This window comes from Canis lupus, chromosome 3, assembly GCF_011100685.1.
Source record: "Canis lupus familiaris isolate Mischka breed German Shepherd chromosome 3, alternate assembly UU_Cfam_GSD_1.0, whole genome shotgun sequence".
Lineage (NCBI taxonomy): Eukaryota > Metazoa > Chordata > Mammalia > Carnivora > Canidae > Canis > Canis lupus.
The window spans coordinates 45,578,505-45,599,708 of NC_049224.1; the positions used below are offsets into that span (position 1 = coordinate 45,578,505).

At 36.6% G+C, this 21,204-nt stretch overlaps 1 long non-coding RNA gene across 3 annotated transcripts in view; it reads right to left on the reverse strand.

Moving 5' to 3' along the window:
* LOC102155852 overlaps positions 1-20,876 on the reverse strand; it is a 123,677-nt gene extending 102,801 nt beyond the window's left edge. For all 3 annotated transcript variants that reach the window (XR_005357010.1, XR_005357011.1, XR_005357012.1), the window contains exon 1: positions 20,124-20,876. This is a non-coding gene — a long non-coding RNA (uncharacterized LOC102155852). The remainder of the gene's footprint in view (positions 1-20,123) is intronic.
* Positions 20,877-21,204: the final 328 nt, after the last annotated feature.

Sequence of the window (21,204 nt, forward strand, 5' to 3'; positions counted from 1 at the left end):
ACTCAGATGGTTAAGTGGCTAACTCTTCATTTCCCCTCAGGTCAGGATCTTAGTGCCCAGCATGAAGCCTACTTAAGATTCTCTCTCTCCCTCTCCTTCTACCCCTGCTTCCCTACTTGCTCATGTGAGTGTGCTTGTGCTCTCTCTCTCAAAACAAATAGTAAGTAAGTAAGTAAGTAAGTAAGTAAGTAAATAAATAAATAAATAAATAAATAAATAAAATTAAAAAAAAGAAAACCATTTTAGGTGTACCACAGAGATACATGCATTTGAAAACCATAAAAAAAAAAAAAACAGAATAAAATTTCTGGATGAGGGATGCTGGGTGGCTCATTAAGTGTCTGCCATCGGCTCAGGTCATAATCCCTCGGTCTGAGGATCGAGTCCTGCATTGGACTCCCTGCATGGAGCCTGCTTCTCTCTCTGGCTGTGTCTCTGCCTCTCTCTCTCTCTCTGTGTCTCTAATGAATAAATAAAATCTTAAAAAAAAATTCTGGATGGTATTTTTATAATCTTGACATGTACATAACCTAAAACCTTAGAAGACTATTATATCATCTATGATGTCATAGTATAACACATTTTTTTGAGTAAGAAAAGACTTCATAAACCAAGAACAAGTACCAGTTTAGAAGAATTTAATGTTTCTAGTCAATTATTACTATCCAGGATTTACAAAGAACTACTATAAATCATTAAGAAAATAATGTAATTCTTTGTTAAGATTCGTTACATTGAATTAAAAGAACTCTAAAAAAATTAAATTGCAAAATATTTGAATATACTCTATTTTTTAAAAAAGATGAAAACAACCAGAATAACACAACTGTGAGAGCCTCCTTTCACCATTCCTAGACTCTCAATTCCCTCTCCTTCTTCTCTGTCCCCCAGAAACAACAACGTTTTTGTTTTTTTTTTTCCACTTGACATATCTTAAAAGGTTTTCCATTCTAGGCATTTATAAGGGCTGTCTAGAATCCTATGGCACAGCTGAACCAAGGTTTAGATAATCACTTACCTACTTGGTGGACATTGAGATCATTTCTAGTGTTCCACTGTTAATAATAAGTCCTTTCTGCACCCATGATGTAAAATTAGTTTTCAGAATAAATTTCTATTACTGAGATAGCTAGGTCAATCTATATTTGAGTAAAAAACTTCCTGCCAACTCCTATCAACCATATATGAGTATGTATCATTTCCAACATTTGTTTGTTAATATTTTGTTAATTGTTGTCAATATGAAGGACAAAAATTGGTAATAGTTTCTCCGTTTGCTTTTGTTTGGTGACTAGTATTCCATAAACATGTTGTTTTATAAATTATTATTTAGTTGTTTCCTACATTTATTGTGTCTTTTTTTTCTTCCATGAATTCACTGTTCATGTTTTGCCCATTCTATAGGACTTCTTACTGATGTGTAAGAACACTTTATAGTTGAATATTAGAGTTTTAGCTCAAATCATTACAAACATTTTCTTATGGTAAACTTCCAAAGATAAGTAGCAGTTTATTAAATTATGATGAAGCATATTTTAGGCCTAAAGAAATTTTGACTACTTTATTTAATGATATTTAGGTAACCAATCTTATTCTCATCTATTCAGGTAGAGGGCTTAATATGTATAGACAACCTTACCCAAATTAGAGTTACCCCACAATAGAGTTCTTGGGGTACCTGAGTATCACAGTCAGTTAAGCATCTGACTCTTGGTTTCAGCTCAAGTCTTGATCTCAGGGTCATGAGATCCTCTGAGCATAAAGCCTGTTTGGGATTATCTCCCTCCGCCCATTCCTCTGTCACATATGTTCTCTCTGTCTCTCTCTCGCCAATAAATAAATAAATCTTTAAAAAAAAATTTCAAGAGATTTCCTTTAAGCGATTTAAACTAAGGTTCCAAGTCTTATAAAGTAGAAGAACATGGCATATGACTGCCCACACTCTACAATGAGAGGTCAGAATAATTTGACCTACTCAAAAATAATAAACACTATCTGCTTGCCATGTTCTCTATAATTTCCTTAAATAACATTGTGTGTGTATGGTTTGAGGGAGGCAGTTTTTCTTGAACTGAAAGTGGAAAGAGAACACAGAAAGAGGTCTAGCATTGAGAGTTGCCCAAATGTTTCCATTTATGTCATTACTCTCAAAGGTGACATTTTGAGAGTTATAAAGTTAGTATATTTTCTTAGAGGACATTGAATGACTTGCCCAAGTCTATGGGTTGGTGAGATGGATGCTTCTTCCCTTTCCCATTCCTTTTTTCTGTCTCATAAGCCTATACATGTAACCATTTAAGAAATTTTAGTTAATCAGATTAGTTAAGTGATAACCAATAGTGATCAGGTAAGTGTATGAATGTGACACAGTTTCATTTGTTCACCCATTCAAAAGATGTTTCTTTCTCACTTACTGTGTATGAGGCATACTATAGAGGAGAAAGAAAAAAAATATAGAGACTGTCTTGCCTTCATGGAGCTGACCCACACGGGCAGGGGCTGTGTCCTAATTTGACATACCCAGCTCAGAACATGGCACCCACCATTTAGCAAGATGGTAATAAATATGTAGTTAGTCAGTGGGTCTCAGACTTGGACTTTTAATAGACCAGTAATAATAATAAGAAAGATAAAAATAGTGATTGACACACAGCTGATTGTCAACATTGTAGTTTTACCAATAAGGTTATTTAAAAACTACTAACCATTTAATGATTGAAAATATATATGCACTCCACATGGGACTACCTAAATATTTAAAGCAAATATTAACAGAACTATAGGAAAAAATAGACAGCAATACAATAATAGGGGATTTTAATACCCCACTTTCAACAGTGACTAGATCATCCATGAGAAAGTAAGAAAACAGAGAATCTGAACAATACTATCGACCAAATAAACCTAACAGACACATATAGTACATTCCATTCAACAGCATTAAATACTCTTTCTTCTTGAGCTTTGACAGAACATTTTGCAGGATAGATCTTATGTTAAGTTACAAGGCAAGTCTTAAAAAATTTAAGGTTGGAATCAAACCTAGTGTGATCTGATCACAGTGGTATGGAAACTAGAAATCAATAATAGAAGGAAAATTGAAAAAATTCACATAAATGTGTAAATTAGACAATACTCCTGAGCAACTGACAGGTCAGTTCAGGGGTGGCTGAATCACTCTGATGGTTAAGCATCTGCCTTCAGCTCAGGTCATGATCCCAGGGTCCTGGGATCGAGCCTTGCATGGGGCTTTCTGCTCAATGGATAGTCTGCTTCTTCCTCTTTCTCTGCCACTCCTCCCTCTTATTCCTTCTCTTTCTCTCTCAGATAAATAAGTAAATAAAATCTTTAAAGAATGAAAGAAATCAAAAGCAAAGTCAGTAAGTATTTTCGACAAATGAAAATGAATACCAATACATATGATGTGCAACAAAAGCAGTTCTAAGAGGGAATTTTATAAAATACTTACATTAAGAAAATTTTATTAACAATGTCATAAATATCTATGTTAAAATAAATACCGACATTAAGAAAAAAGGTATCAAATAAACAACCTAACTTTACATCTCAGGAAAGTAGAAAAATAAGAACAAATGGAGCTCAAAAGTGAGCTAAAAAAAAGGACATAATAAAGGCTAGAGCATAAATAGATGAAATCGAGACTAGGAAGACAGTAGGAAAAAAGTCAATGAAACTCAAATTTAGTTTTGAAAAGATAAAACTGACAAACCTTCACCTAGACCAACCAAAAAAGGAGAGAGAGAGAGAGAGAGAGGACTCAAATAAGCAGAATTATAGGTGGAACAAGAGACATTATAACTGACACCACAGAAACACAATGGATCGTTAAGAGGTTACTATGAATGATTATATGATGCCAACAAATCAGATAACCTAAAGAAATGGATAAATTCTTACCAATATGCAAACTACCAGAACTGAACCATGAAGAAATAGAAAATCTAAGCAGATCAGTAAAGACTAAAGATAGTAAAGCAGTAATCAAAAACTTCTCAAAGGGGCACCTGGGTGGCTCAGTGGTTGAGCAGCTGCCTTTGTCTCAGGGTGTGATCCTGGGGTCCTGGGATAGAGTCCTGTTTTAGGCTCCCCACAGGAAGCCTGATTCTCCTCTGCCTATGTCTCTGCCTCTCTCTGTGTCTGTCATGAATAAATAAATAAAATCTTAAAACAAAACAAAACAAACAAAAACAAAATCAAAAAACAAAATCAAAAAACAAAAACTTCCTAAAAAAGGAAACCCCAGATCAGGTGGTTTCTCTGGTGAATTGTACTAAACATTTAAAGAAGAATTAACATAATTTATTCTCACACTCTCCCAAAATACTGAAAAGAGAGCATTCCCAAACTCATTTTATAAAGCCAGCATTATCCAGATGCCAAAGTCAGATAAGGACATTATAAGAAGAGAAACCAATAGGCCGGTATCCTTGATGAATACGGATGCAAAAATTCTGAACAAAATCCTAGTAAAACTGAAATCCACAGCACATTATAAGGACCATACATCATAATCAAGTGGGACTGATTCCTGGGATACAAGGATGGTTCAACATATGCAAATCAATGAATGCAATGCACCACATTAATGAAATGAGGGATAAAAATGATACGATTTTCTCAACAAATGCAGAAAAAAAGCATTTGACAAAATTCAACACCTTTAAAAAAATTTTATTTATTCATGAGTGACACTGGGAGAGGCAGAGACATAGGCAGAGGGAGAAGCAGGCTCCTCGGGGAACCTGATGTGGGACTCGATCCTAGGACCCTGGGATCAGGACCTGAGCCAAAGGCAGATGCTCAAGCACTGAGCCACCTAGGCATCCCTTGACACCCTTTCATGATAAAAATTCCTAGCAAATTGGGTACGGAAGGAATATAACTCAAAATACTAAGGACATAGATGACAAACCCATAGCTAACACATTCATGGTGAAAAGTTGAAAGCTTTTCCTCTAAAATCAGGAATAAGACATGGAAGCCCATTCTCAACTCTCCATTTGAACCTAGTACTGCAATTCCAAGTCAGAGCACTTAGGTAGGAAAAAAAATAAAATAAAGAAAGACATCTAAATGAGAAAGGAAGAAGAAAGGGGTGCCTGGTGGCTCAGTTGGTTAAGCATCAAGAATCTCTTGATTTCAGCTCAAGTCATGATCTCAGGGTTGTGTGATCACGCCCTGTGTCAAGTTCTGTGCTGAGCAAAGAGCCTGCCTGAAATTTTCTCTCTCTCTCCACTTGTCCCTCCCCCTGCTTGTTCTCTCTCTCTCTCTTATTTATTTATATAATAAGTAAATAGAGTCTTTAAAAAGAAAAAAGAAAGGAAGAAATAAAATTGTCTCTTTTTGCAGATGCATGATCTTACATGTAGAAAACCTAAAGGAGTCCACCAAAAAACTGCTAGAATCAATAAGCAAATTCAGCTAAGTTGAAGAATATAAAATCAAAATGGGAAAGTCAGTTTTATTTCTATGCACTAACAAGAAAATATCTGAAAACAAAAAGAAAGAAAATAATTCCACTCACAATAGCACCATAAAAATAAAATATTTTGTAATAAACTTAACAAAGGAGGTGGAGGACCTGAATACTAGAAATTGTAAAGACACTGATGAGGGGATCCCTGGGTGGCTCAGTGGTTTAACACCTGCCTTCAGCCCAGGGCATGATCCTGGAGTTCCGGGATCAAGTCCCTCATCAGACTCCCTGCATGGAGCCTGCTTCTCTCTCTGCCTATGTCTCTGACTCTCTCTCTCTCTCTCTGTGTCTCTCATGAATAAATAAATAAAATCTTTAAAAAAAAATTAAGACACTGATGAAAGAAATAAGACACAGATAAATGGAAAGGTATTGTTTGCTTGTGGATGGGAATGATTAATATTTTTAAAATGCCCATACTACTCAAATCCATTTACCATTCAATGCAATTCCTGTCAAAATTCCAATGGCATTTTTTTACAGAAGAAATAGAAGAGAAAAATTCAATCCTGAAATTCATGTGAAACCACAAAAGAACTCGAATATGCAAAGCAATCTTGAGAAAGAAGGAAAAAGCCAGAGGCATCACAATTCCTGATTTCAAAGTATACTACTGAGCAATAGTAGCCAAAAAGTAAGCAACTGTCATAACACATATATACACACACATACACACACACACCAGTGGAGTAGAATAGATAGTACCAAAATAAACCCACAAATACATGATCAATTAATTTTTGACAAGAGTCAATAAATGAGTTTAGAAAACTGAGTATTCACATGGAAAGAATGAAATTGGACCTCTATTTTACACCACTCACAAAAATTAACTTGAAATGGGTTAAATACTTAAATGTAAAACCTGAAACTATAAAACTCCTAGAAGAAAATATGAGGAAAAAGCTCCTCAATAATGGTGTTAGAAATGAATTTTTTTGATATGACACCAAAAGCACAAGCAACAAATAAATAGGACTACATCAAATTAAAATTTTTCTGCCCATCAAAAGAAACGATCAACAGAATGAAATGGCAACCTACAGAATGGAAGGAAATATTTGCAAACCAAATATAAGGTAAGAGGCTAACAACTCAAACATAGGAGAAACTCATGCAACTCACTAGCAAAGAAGGAAAAAAATCTGACTAGAAAATGAGCAGAGGACTTGAATAGATGTGTTTCCAAAGAAGACATACATATGGCCAACAGATACATGAAAATATACTCAACATAGCTAACTGTCATGGAAATGCAAATCAAAACCACAAGGAGTTATCACCCCCTGCCTGTTAGAATGGCTATTATCAAAAAGATAAGAGGTAACAAATGTTAATGAGGATGTGGAGAAAAGGGGATTCCAATGCATTGTTGGTGGGAATATAAATTGATGCAGCCATTATGGAAAACAGCATGGAAGTTACACAAAAAATTAAAAATAAAATACCCTATAATCTGGTAATTCTATTTTTGAATATATATCTGAAAGAAATGATCACTATCACAAAGAGATTACCTGCATCCCCAGATTCATTGCAGTGTATTTCACAATAGTCAAGACATGGAAAGAACCTAAGTGCCCATCAACAGATGAATAGATTAAGAAAATGTACACACATATACAGAGAGAGAAAGAGAGATGGGGGGGTGGGGAAGGAGAGAATGAGAGAGAAAGAGAGAGATTATTCAGCCATAAAAAGGAAGAAAATCTTGTCATTTGTAATACCATGGGTGAGCTTTGAGCACATTATGCTCAGTGAAATAAATCAGAGAAATAGAAATTCTGTATAATCTCTCTTATACATGAAATCTGAGGGAAAAAGGCCAAACTCATAGAAACAGAAAATCAAATGGGAGAGGAGGATGGGGAGATGTCAAAGAGTCAAACTTAGAATTATAAGATCAATAAATTCTGAGTATCAAACGTACAGTGTGATGACTCTAGTTAACAATACTGTTATATGTGATGAAAGCTGTTAAGAGAGTAGATCTTAAGGGTTCTTCCTACACACAAAATTCACAAAATTTGTATTATGTGAGGTAATACATGTGTTAACTAATCTAATTGTAGTAATCATTTTTATACACATATAATCATCACTTTTTACATCTTAAACTTACATAATGTTATATGTCAATTTTATTTCAAGAAAATTGGAAAGAAAAATAAAGTGCTGTGATAGCTTTAAAAATTTTTAAATAAAGACTATTAATCACATCAGTAAGGCAAAAAAGAAAAATCATGTGATCAAATGTTACATGTAGAAAATCCATTTGGCAAAATCCAACACTCATTCATGATCAAAAACTGTCAGTAAACTAAAAATAGAGGGTATTTTCTCAACTTCATAAGGACTACCTGCAAAAAACCTATAGCCAACATCCATCATGCTTGAAAGAGTTGACACACATACACACATACACACATTCACCAAACCTTCTACAACTATTGCAAATGACTATAGCAAGGTTGCAGGATACAAGGTTAACATATAAAAGTCAATAGCTTTCCTATGTATCCAAAATGAACAAGTGGAGTTTGAAGTTAAAAACAGAGTACCATTTACATTATCACCCAAAAATTAAACACTTACGTATAAATATTTTAAAAATGTGCAACATTTGTTTTTATAGGAAAACTACAAACTTTGATAATAAAATCAAAGATGAATTATATAAATGAAGAGATATTCCATGTTCATAGATGGGAAGACTCAATATTGTCAAAATGTCAAGTTCTTTTGAACTTGATCTATAGATTCAATGTAATTCCAATCAAAATCCAGCAAGTTGGATGGATATTTGGTGGATATTGACAAATTGATTCTAAAGTTTATACGGATAAGCAAAGGATCCAGAATACCTATGACAGTATTGAAGGAGAAAAACAAAGTTGGAGGACTGACACCTCCCAACTTCAAGACTTCATATAAAGTGACAGTAATCAAGACAGTGTGGTATTGACAAAAGAACAGACAATGGAACAAAATAGAGCATCCAGAAATAGACTCACACATATATACTTAACTGATCTTTGACAAAGGAGCAAAGGGAACACAATGGAACAAAGGTAGTCTCTTCAACAAATGGTGTTTAACACTTGGATATCCACAGGTGAAATCATTAATCTAGACACAGACCTTATCTCTTTACAAAAATGAACTCAAAATAGATCATAGACCTAAACATAAAATCCAAAACTATAAAACTCCTAGAAGGTAACACAGGAGAAAACCTAGATGACCCCAGATATTGTGATGTGCTTTAGATACAACATAGAGGATAGGAGCCATGAAAGAATAAATTGGACTTTATTAAAATTAAAAACTTCTGGTCTGTGAAAGGCAATATTAAGAGATTTAGAAAACAAGCCATGGATTTGGAGAAAATATTTGCAAAAGACACATCTGACAGAGGGCTATTAACTAAAATATATGTGGAATTCTTAAAACTCAATACGAAGACAAACAATCCAATCAAAAACTTGGCCAAAGTTCTTAACAGACATCTCACCAAAGATGTGAGGGTGGCATACATTTTTTTTTTCTATACCATATGTCATCAGAAGTACAAATGAAAACACCAATGAGATAATACTATACACATTAAAATGATCAATATCTGGAACACTGACAAAACAAAATTCATTACAAATGCTATCAAAGATGTGGATCAACAGGGCATCTCATACATTTCTCATGTGAATGCAGTATGGCACAGCCACCTTGGAAGACAGTTGGACGTTTCTTATAAAACTACACATATTCTGGTAAGTATGATCCAGTAGTTATAGTCCTTGATGTTTATCCAAAGAAGCTGAAAACTTATGTCCACACAAAAGCCTGTACATGAATGTTTAGGGAAGATTTACTCGTAATTTCCAAAACCAGAAGCAACCAAAGTATCCTTCAGGCGATGTGACGACAAATAAACTGGCACATCCAGACAATGGAATATTATTCAGCACAGAAAGGAAATGAGCTATCAAGCCATGAAATGACATAAGGAACTTTATTTTTTAATTTTTTTATTTTTTTAACCAAAACCCAGTTGTATTTTAACACACTTGGAATGAACAATTTAAAAGTGAAAATATTAGAAACATTCCCATATATAATAGGATCACAAAATGAAACCTAAGAAAGCATTCCTATATATAATAGCATCACAAAGAGTAAGATACTTATGAGTAAATGTAACCAAGGAAGTACAAAACTATTCATTGAAAAACATAATATATTCTTGAAATCAGTTAAAGATTTAAATAAATTGAAAGACATCCATGTTTATGGATTGGAAAATATAATATTATTAAATGGCAATATTTTCCAAAATGACCTACACTTTCAATACAATCCTATCAAAATTCCATCTTCCTTTTCCTTCCAGAAATAGATAAGTTCACTCCAAAATGTGGAGTGTCATATGTCAAAATGACTGATGTCATATTTAAGAAAACCCTACCCAATCCAATTCATAGATGTGTCTCCTTTATAGAATCATAGATTCATAGATGTGTCTCCTTCTCAATATATATATATTTGCAAGTAATTCAAAATAGCCAAAACAATATCAAAAAAGAAAAAGTTGGAGACTTCACGGTTCCTGATTTCAAGACTAACTCCCAAACTGCCGAGATGGCCATATAGTGTTTTTTCATCTCCTATATTTTAGACATAAGGACCTTTCAATGCGTATTACTAAGTCAAAGAAGTCAATCTGAAAAGGTTATTTACTGTATTATTCCAAGCATATGACTTTCTGGAAAAGTAAAACTATGGAGAGAGTAAAAGTATCTGTCGTTGCCAGGGGTGGGAACAAACACAAGAGATGAAAAGGTAGAGCATAGAAATTTGGGGGCAGTGAAAATACTGTGTATTGTATTATATGATTGATATATGTTCCTATGAATTTGTTCAAACCCATGCAATGTATAATCACCTATTACCTAAATCTTAAGGTAAACTATGGACTTTGGATGATTATATGCCAGTGTATTTTCATCCTTGGCAAAAAAATGTATCATTCTGTGAGTGATGTGGATAATGGGAGAGACCATGCATGTGTGGGGATAGGGGATAAATGGAAAAATCTCTGTAGCTTCCTCTCAATTTCTTTATAAACCTAAATTTGCTCTAAAAAATAAAGTCTTCAAAATAATAGTAATATAATAATGTAATTATCATCTACTATTACAATTATTTTGAAATCTTCTTTAGAACTTGAGAGGAGAGGGAAAGTTGGCTCCCACCTTTGGCCTATGGCTGGTTCAGCTTCCTTTCCAACCTCTTCTTCCTGTAGCCACGTGGATAGATAGGCCCGCACTGAATGGACAACTGCGTGCTCTGCCCAGCTCTGCCTACCTCCACTCCTTGAGGTGTTCAGATTATGAAGATACACTCAAATATCTGAAGGTTTGGAGGTCTAATATCTAGTTTTTTGTTCTTCACGAATAAATGTAAATGAAACTCTTGTTACATTTCTTGGATGAGGGGCCTGTGGAAACCATTGGGATGCTTGGCAAAGTTATATACAAAAGCATGTGTGCCTCAAAATGCATAAATGTACAATTGATAGGGAGGAAGGAGAGCACTTGTCATGATGGGTACCGCATGATGTATGGTCTTATTGAATCACTATATTGTATACTCAGAACTGATATAACACTGTATCTTAACTATACTGGAATTTATTTTTTTTAAAGATTGTATTTATTTATTCATGACACACACACACACACACACACAGAGGCAGAGACATAGGCAGAGGAGAAGCAAGCCCCACGCAGGGAGCCCGATGTGGGACTCGATCCCGGACCTTCAAGATCACGCCCTGGGCCAAAGGCAGGCACTAAACCACCAAGCCATCAGGGATCCCCTATACTGGAATTTAAAATAAATTTTAAAAATTTCATGGTATTCAAAAAAAAAAAAAAATTAACAACAAAATAAAGAAGAAAAAAAGATGTGCATTTGTTCTATGCATTTTACCTGTTACGCTTAGTGACGAGAATGGGGTTGTTTTTAATAAAATGATAATTGAATTAAAACATCAAATAGATAGAAGTCTCAAAGTCCAAGGTGGTACTTAAGAAAACCTTAAAAAGAAGATATCTCATTGGTCATCGTTGGATATTGCTAGGGAACAATTTATTTATTCTCAACACCAATAAAGTAAAAAAAGGGTTTCATAAAATGTGGCCAAAATTTCTCTTTACTTTGTGCTTAATAAGCATTGATCCGGCATGAAGAAGTGTGGCTGAAATAGACAGGACTGATCAATTTGATTCAGCCCATCTATCTCATTATGACTCCTGTAATGACAGGACATATGACAGGGACCCTGAGAGTATGAGGGGGAATGCCTTAAGGAGCCATAGTGACCAAATAGGTCTGTACTACATGTCTGGTTGGCTTCTCGTTGATAGTAATGATGGCAGATCCTATAAAGGAAAAGGGAAGAAATAAGAAAAAAAAAAAAAAAAAAAACAAGGGTCAAAGGTAAGGACCTTCTCAAAATCAAATTCATCCAGAGAAAGCTCAGAGAAGTGAGATTTGCAGAAGTTTCCACCATCCACCCATGAGGGCCTGAAAATGAGCAGAGTCTTAGTGACTCAGGCACAGAAAACGTTTGATCTGATTACAAATTATGTCATTTGAGGATCTTCATCTCCGGCATTATCAGTATACAAAGCCAAGAGCGCTAAAATTATACTATTAGTTGATAGGAAAGTTAATAATTAAAAACAAAAATAATGAAATTACAGACCAATGATAAAATCATTGACAGCAGCAATGTCTCCTCCCTCTGAGCCAGGCACTGTGCTATATGCCTTGCTGGATTCTGATAAACACTAGTTATTTTCCCCACTTCATACGTGAAGTAACCAGTTACTGCAGATAGGTTAAATAGTTTTCTAATAAGTGACAGACATGGGATTTGAACCCAACTGTGTCTGGCTCAAATCGTGTATTCCTAAACACTAGGACATACTCCCTCTATCAATTACAGCCTCAGGAAGACGTTGCAAATTATGAGGGGAAAACCCTTGGCATTTTATTTTCAATGATAAAAAAAAAAATCATTTCTTCAAGAAACAGAGCCAGCACTTAATCAGTATTTGCCACATGCTATCAAACTCATTTTCACAATGGTAATATCTATTTGACAACCGGGGATAAAAGTGATATTCTTTGAAAACGAGGCCACAATCCAGTTAAAATAAAAACGTCTCAAGCAAGGTATGCTTTAATTTAATTTAAGTCCTGGAAAACAGCTTGCCCAAAAATGACTTTTGCAAGTCACGTACAGTATTTCAATCTGTCATTTTGTATTGACCTTCACAGGCCTGAATATATTGCACCAGACTTGGGAAGCTTATGAGAATGATATTAAACTTGGTAATATTTTTTAAATCTTATTTTATATCCACTCTGCTTTTTACTTCACTGTGTATAACTCTTGAAAGCATTGATATTACAGAGCATTCTTAGATGTATACTGATTTTCTTGCTAATTAGAATTTTTTGAGGTTAATTCAATAAATCACTGTAAAAGTGGAATGTTAACTCAAATACAATGTGGAGGAGTCACGTATTCAGAATAGTCATCTCAATATTTTGATGATGAGTAGCAGATTTTACTTGAAGGTTTTAGGAAAGTGTGTTTAAGATCTAGCACTCAGTTTATTAGCGTTTGCATCTGCAAATAGAGTTTGGAATAACTTACTTTAATTAAATCTTACATTGCTGAGTATGTCTTCGATAATCTATCTCTCCTATTTTAATTTTCACCCTTCAATAATCTCATAATAGAAATTAATCTTCTTTAATGTGGGGTGCCTTTCACTTTGTTGGCCAGAACAGAACTCAGTTCTGCAGCATACATTCTGCCTACTTCCATCCATTCCATACTCAGCATTCTTCACTAACATCAGGAATAATCAATTGATGAAATACTTAACAATATTACTTCAAAATAGCATTTTTTTAAGATTTATTTATTTATTTATTTATTTATTTATTTGAGAAAGAGAGTGTGTGTGAGTGAGGAGAGGGGCAAAGGGAGAGGGAGAAAGAGAATCCTCAAGCTGACTCCCCACTGAGCGTGGAGCCCAAAGTGGGGCTCCATCCCAGGACTCTGATGATATGATCTGAGCTGAGATTAAGAGTTGGCCACTTAACCAACTGAGCCACCCAGGCATCCCTCAAAATAGCATTTAAACAATATAAGTTGTTGATATAATCTTAAGAAAACAATAAGACATGTAGTAGGCACAATTATCATCTTCTAGAAAGGTAGAAACTTACGCATTATACTTCAGTCCAAGCCAGACTACTAGTAAACAGGTTGTATAAAATAAGAACATTTTTAGATTGTGAAATCTTCCTCATATTTTTATAGCCAGTCATAGGAGAATGGGCACCACATATATGAGAAAATAAATCAAGAAAGGGAAAGAAAGGGGATATAGAAAGGAGGATACCCAGCACAAGAGATAATTGAAGCATCTTCCAACACTGTTGGGAATGGAGAACCCAGAAAACAGTTGTGCCTAGATACAAGGGCATCCAGTCTACGGGGAAGTAGACCAGATAGTCCTGGAAAGATTTTTTTTTTAATTATATGTATTTTTTAAAGTAGGCTCCATACCCCAGATGGGGATCAAACTCACCATCCTAAGGTCAAAAGTCACATGCTCTATGTACCAAGCCAGCCAGGTGCCCCCTGGAAAGATTTTTTTTTTTTTTTTAAGAAGGCCTTGGTAGAGGAACTGAAATATATGAATATTTTGAGAGAGATTGGGAGAGGATTTGATGATCATGCTATAGTGCCAATTACTAGAAAATTAAGTAAAAGAACACAGAAGCAAACAAAAAAGCAATTATTAACACCAGGGGAAAAAGAAATTGTGAAAAAAATGTTCACAGCCCTCAGTAGAATTTATTAGTGATAATGCACACTGAATATTAATTTAAAAAGTATAATGTAACTATTAAGAAAATAAGGAGTAGAGATAGAAAAGACAGACAAATCTTGATCTTCTTTAGGGAAAGTCAATAGATAATTTCCCACACTAAAATAGCACTAATACTGAGAAGGAAAAGATAGAGAAGAAGTTTTTAAGAAGTAGCCACACAAACATGTTAGGAAAGCAAGTTCTAATAGAAATGTTAGAAATACATATCTTTATGAAAAGGGAAATGGGATGAAGGACAGAATCAGGGATGAATATTCTTTTTAACATTTCGGAAGTCAATGTTTGAAACTGTGATTGGTGTAAACTGACTACATAGAATCTGCATTATACATAAATATATTTTATTTAGGAGGACAAGGTAGAAAATCCAAAGTTTAGTCTGTGGATAACCACTGAAAGTTCAAGTCATTCAGAATTTTTAATAAGCAATGCTCTCATTCTATCAAGACCAAAACACATGCTTTCCACCAAATAATATAGCTTTCCTTTGCAACTGTATAAAATATGCATCTAACATCATTCACAGCTTTAGTTCACATGTGCCTTTTAGCAATCAGTTCAGAAGATGGGGAAAAAACAACAACAACAACAACAAAAACAACAACAACAAAAAAACATATGACCAGGTTCTTCAAACTTGGTTTTATTTTTTTCTTCATTTTTTTTTTTTTTAAAGTAAGCTCTATGTCCAACATGGGTGTTGAACCCACGTCAAGATCAATAGTCCCATTCTCTACCGACTGAGACAGCCAGGCACCCCCAAACATGGTTTTACTAGCACAATGGAACCATAATTTTCTGAATGAAATACAGAAAGCAAAACATTGTGATGTTTTAGGATGAGGAAACCATAAACAAGATCTAGTTTAATTAAAATTACTTAATATTATAAAGCCCATAGTTTCATTACATTTCAGTTACATGATATGCAACAATAAACATTCAACTGTGTTTATTTATGCATTTAATTCAATAACGAGATTGAGGGCGTTCATCAGGCATTCCTTTCATGGGGATTCAGATTTAATGATGTAACCAAGGTGTCTGCCTCAAGAGCTAGCTCATCCAGTAAATAGGAGATTCTAAAATTCTCACACACAAAAAAAATCAAAATTCCCTTATCAGTACTTTTATCTTCCTTAGCCAAACCATGCACTCAAATTAAGATCGCTCAGAAGAGTCTCTTTACTTAAATGTGAAAAACTCCTTTAATTTAAGTATAGTTGATTAGAGAGACTAGGAAGAAAATGGACAGCTCCATAGTCATGAAAAGACTGTTTTCCAAACTATTCTTAATATATGTTACTTGGAACCTAGAATCCATTTTCCTCCGGAAATAATACTGAAATGAGGGCAGCTAATATTTTACAGATGTGCTTGGTGTTCTTGGGAAGCTATAGCTTATTTGTTTTCCATTGGCAACATTCACGTGTGTATTTACAGATGTAAATGTACTTAAATCATCTTTTGTGCATTAATAGTGTAGTCAATCGGAGTAGTGAAAGTGTTTTTTTCTTTCTAAAGGCACACAGTGAGTACTAAGACTTATGCCCTGAGGTTTCAAGGCAGCTTATGTTCCAGCATAAAATTTGATATTTGATGGTATATTATTTTCTCATTCCCATCAACATTTTTTTTTGTAGGAAATGCATTATGCATAGCCAAGAATTTTTTGGAGGAGGTGTACCAATTAAATCTCATTGCCATGAACAATTTGCTTAAGGGTAAAATGCTGCCCACCCCCCCAAAAAAAAAAAACAGAAAACTTTTTTGGAAGGTCATTTCAATATGAATCTACTAAAACTTGTTCAAATAACAAGCTTTGAAAAAATAAACTTTTTAAAGATATTATTTTGAAACAAATACAACATTTCAAAATAGGCTGACCTGGGCAGGCTCTTTCTTCCACCATGTTATCCTCTACGTAGGACTTCCTCATTTTAAAAGAAAGGGGCTTTTTTGTAAATGTCCTTTTCTAAAATGTGGGAGAACAATTTCCGTTCCAAACGAGGTTTCACACAGTCTCTGCGATCATACCTAAATTATTAATTTGGTTAATCAGTACATTCCCTCCACAGAAATTGTAGAGGCAGTCTGGTCCTATTTCCTCTCCAAAACTTCACACAATATTAATCAGTGCATTTTTTTTCTATTTTAAAATGAAAACAGTATTAAGCCCAGTTAATGCTTAGCAGTCTTAAGACATAGGATGCAAACTACTTAAAGCAAACAACAACCACAACAAAAATGGGTGCATTTCATTACAGTTTACACAAAGGAATTCGATCTATGGTTCTACTACCTATACAATCTGTGGTTTATAACTGAGCAAAAATCCCACCCGCACCCCCAGACTGACCACAAATAATTTTTTTTAAGATGTATAATTGGGACACCTGTCTCAAATCCTTTGATGGGTTTTTAGTTCATTTCTTGGGAGAAGTGTTCTGGCTGCCTCCTTTTTAATCAAAGCTACTTTGCAAAATTGCTTCCCAAGTCAGACCTCAGAATATTAGCAAAAGTCTGGCGCTGGCCTTGTTGCAATTTGAATATTCACAGCCAGAGTTTTACAGCCGCTCCATCGTGAGTAATGTGCTGAAACTCCCACAATTCAGTCATCATTTCTTCCGTTCCTCAGCTGGCCCTGGCCCTTGGAATGTTTGCGTGGTGTCACCGTGAATGTGCTGGGAGCAGAGTTATATGGCATCATTTGGAGAAACATTGCGTTAATAACCAGAGTTCAAGGGCAAAGGATATAAACGGAGCAAATTACAAGTCTGAACAGATATATAGCTTTTGCTAAAAGGGACATGGGCTGCTACTTTATTTACTGGGCACTGGTGCACTTGTGAAGGTGCGGAAACGCACGAAGGCATTTTTAAACGACCACATCGCAGCCTAAGAAAACAACACAAATTTTCAGGCGAGAAAGAAAGCTAGTGCAAGGATCAACGATCCTGAGTTTCCTAATGAGAGAATACGATTTGCTATAAAGTACCTTAAGTTTCCAGGGTAATTTCACAGAGGATAATATCATTTTATGTGTCACAATGGAGAGGAAGCAGAAGCTTGCTGGAAATCTAAATTCAATAGATCATCTCAAACTGCAGGTTAGCCCAATTTTGTCAGGGATTTCTTGCTATGGTCTTTTTAACCAGGGGGTGCAACCCTAGTTGAAAATGGACACCATGAAAGAGAAATTTGTAGAAATGTAGTATTTCGTTTTCATATGTTGACCAGAGGTATCTCAATAATTAAATAAAAGGGGAACCAAAAATTGAAAAGAGGGAAAGCAAAGAGGGAAATCCTTTTTTTAAAAGGATCAATAGGATACCATCATTAATAATCAAGGAAAACAAAAGAAATGAGCACACCTGCTACATTACCAAATATTTTTTTTCCAAATATTTTTTTATTAATATTCTCAATAACGCTGAGCATACTGTAAAATAAAGTGACCAGATATTTTCCTGTTAGATAGGATGGAAAGCTACAAGTTTTTTGTTTTTCTTTCCTTTTCTTCTTCTTCTTCTTCTTCTTCTTCTTCTTTTGTAAAGCAATTTGGAAATTATTGTATAAAATTATCAAGATGTTCGTTAAACATGGCCTATGTGTCCCATTTAAATGGTTTCTTTGAAATCAATAATTTAAAAGACGGAAAGATGTTCCTTACTGTATTATTTACTTTATTGAAAGCTAGAAGCTACCTAATAACCAACAATGAGGAAATGGTTAATCAAATTATATATACACTCAAGGAAATCTTAGGGTGTTACTAAAATTGATTAACATGGCTATCTTCTACTAATATTAAAAAGTTCTTTTGATATCATATATAAAAAAAAACCCACAGGATTCAAATGAACTCTTTTATAAATATTTAAGCATACATAAAAACAATTCTAGGAAGAAACGTACATGAATTTAATTCATGTGTGCTTTACTGTGGGGGGAGGGCCAATACACTATCTGTGCTAGCTCGATGGGATTAAGTTTCTTTAATTTTTTTGACTTACTGTTGTACTGTTAAAAATATGGTATTTCAAAGAGAAATTGCGTGGAGCTACGTTCTTGCTCCCTTGACTCATTTCCAACCACAATGGGATAAAATACACCTCTGTGACATGATTCAATTTCACTTATTGCTATTTTAAGTATGGCTTTTATTTTCTTAGGGGTGGTGGTTGCTAGGACAGAAGTCGGATGGATGGTGGGTATTCTAAAGCACAATGAGGTGGAATAACATCCCCCCCCCCAAAAAAAAAATCCTACTGTTTTCTCTAAACTATTTTGCTCTCAGAGGTAAAAATCAGCTTATAGGCAGGACTGCCTTATTTCTTGACATGAGATGTATTAGCTTCAGTGCCGCAGCTTGTACAGGAGGAAACACTCATGGTGAATGCACCTGCCCTTCAGTTGCCAAAGAAGAGCCCGGATGATACAATAGCTCTCTACCAACCCAATTTCTCTGGTGGTTCATGACATATTTTTTCCTGTTATCCTCTGTCTGCTTCAATCCCTACTCTCAATCTAATGAGTTTGTAAAAGGACACTTCCTAAATCGAATTGCCTAAAACCATGTGCTGTCATCTTTTTGCAAGGATAAACAAAACATTCAAATTGCTCATGACTTTTAAGCACGTAAAAGCTAGACAAATTATGAAAATTTTACATTCTAGAGTGCAAAATGATCTCTGGAACACACTCTTCTATTTTATTTTACTCTTTTGGAGCTAAGGTTTTTCTTTTTTTAAGCATTTAATATCCAATTGTGTTTTGTTTTTGTTTTTGTTTTATCCTGCACAGACCATCTAAAGTGCATCGTGTCCTCCTACACCCCCCGCCCCCCAATTTTTTGAAACCTATTTCCAATGATTTGAATGTTGCCGAGACGAGAGCCTGCACCTAACTGTTGAGGTCTGGTTTCGTATAACCAACGGGGCATCGGCCACACGACCGGCAAACAGGACGTCAAAACTGTTTGCAGTTTGGGAAGGGGAGGCTCGGGGATTGTTCCGATGGCGAGACGATTTGTCAAACAGCGGTCCCAAATTGCGCGGGGCTCTTCGCCCTCCACTTTCCCATCGTGCGTTTTCCTTCCTCCCACGGAGATATAATAGAAACTAATCTTCAAGACCCAAACGCGGCGAGCCGGGTCCCTTTGTGCAGGCGTCTCGCTCTCCCCGCCCAGTGCCCGCGCCGCGCCGCGCGCTGCCGTGGACACTCGGGGCCCCCCGCGGCTCGGACCCCGGCGGCCAGACAGGCCATCCATCACCCGCCCCGCTCCCGCCGAGCGCCGCCGCCGCGGCCAATCGGGCGGCAGGTGGGGCGCACCTGCGGGGCGGCCGCCGCCCCCGCGCCCCCCGCGCTCCCCGCGCCCCCCGCGCTCGCCGCGCTCTCCAGGTGGGCCGTGCCCTGGCAGCCCGCGCGCTCTCCGAGGCCAGGACCGGGCAGGTAGGTCCGGGTGACGGGGCCCGGCGTGGGGCGGGGGCAGGCTGCGGGGGCCTGGGTGGGGTGAGCGGGGCGGGATCGCCTTCTCCCTTCAGGCACGCGCCCCTCGGATTGGTCTGCCGTCCGCGTGTGCGGACACGCGCGCCCGCGCTGGGGTTCGTCTCTGAACCAAGTGGAAGGCTGACGACGCTTACCTTAGCAAGGGAGGAGTGAGTGAGAACACATCTGAGCGCTAGGATTCCTTGCCTCCGGTCTGCTCCCTTTGGACAGCACGGACTCGTGGTGGGTCTGGCAGCCAAGTCTGAATTCGGCATTGGCCCACGCAGACTTCAAGCAGAATTCCCCCCCCACCGCACCCCAACACCTACCTAACCCCCCACCCCAGACCGAAGTGCACAATGCTAGCACAACGCTGATAACCTGTCTCCATAGGATGCACGAACTACTCCAAGCAAAAGCCTCACCTGGATCTCAAGGGTGGTAAAAACAAAACAAAAACAGAAGCTTGTAAGAATTCAAAAAAAAAAAAAAAAAAAAAAAAAAGAAAAGAAAAGAAAAGAAAAAGAAAGGAGCAGAACCTCAAACCACAGGGAAGCTTTAATTTTCCAGATAGGTCAACTAATTGTAGTGCAATCACCTTGCCTTTAAGGGTGTGGCTGAGTTCCTTGGCTCTTCTGAGGAGGAGGCTACAATGAGTCCTGCTAACATGTTATGCATTCCTATAACTGGACTCCACAACGCCTTTTGGTGTAAAGGATCCACTACATCTACTTTATCATGTAATTTGAGAACAACTGAGGCCACACCGAATCCCCACCCCTCCCCCTTGTGTTCCACGAGTGTGACTGTCTATGTAGATGTCAGTTGTGTCCAGGCAAGGCCTTGGGAGGACTGGAGGAGGGGTCCAGACAGCCCTGCCAATGGCTTCCAGGTTTTCCAGAAAAGCAGGTGTCTAACAAAATAAAAATAAAAATAAATAATGGCAAGCACAGAAGTAAGCATCACCCCAGCCCTCCACCCCAGGCTTCCTTCTGAATCATAAATCACAAAAGAGAGATCAATGACCCCAGTTTTCCTGCCTTTAACAACTGGAACTGATAATGCCAAAAAGGAAGAGAAACAAACATGTGAGCCATATTGCTGCCAGAGGAGGGGTACATATGGGAAGGTCCAGGTTTCTCATCTGTTTGAGAACCGCCCTGGCTAAGAAGGGTCTCAGATCCTCAAAGCTGGTGGTTCTCAAACCTGGCTTCACATGAGACCCACACCTGGGTT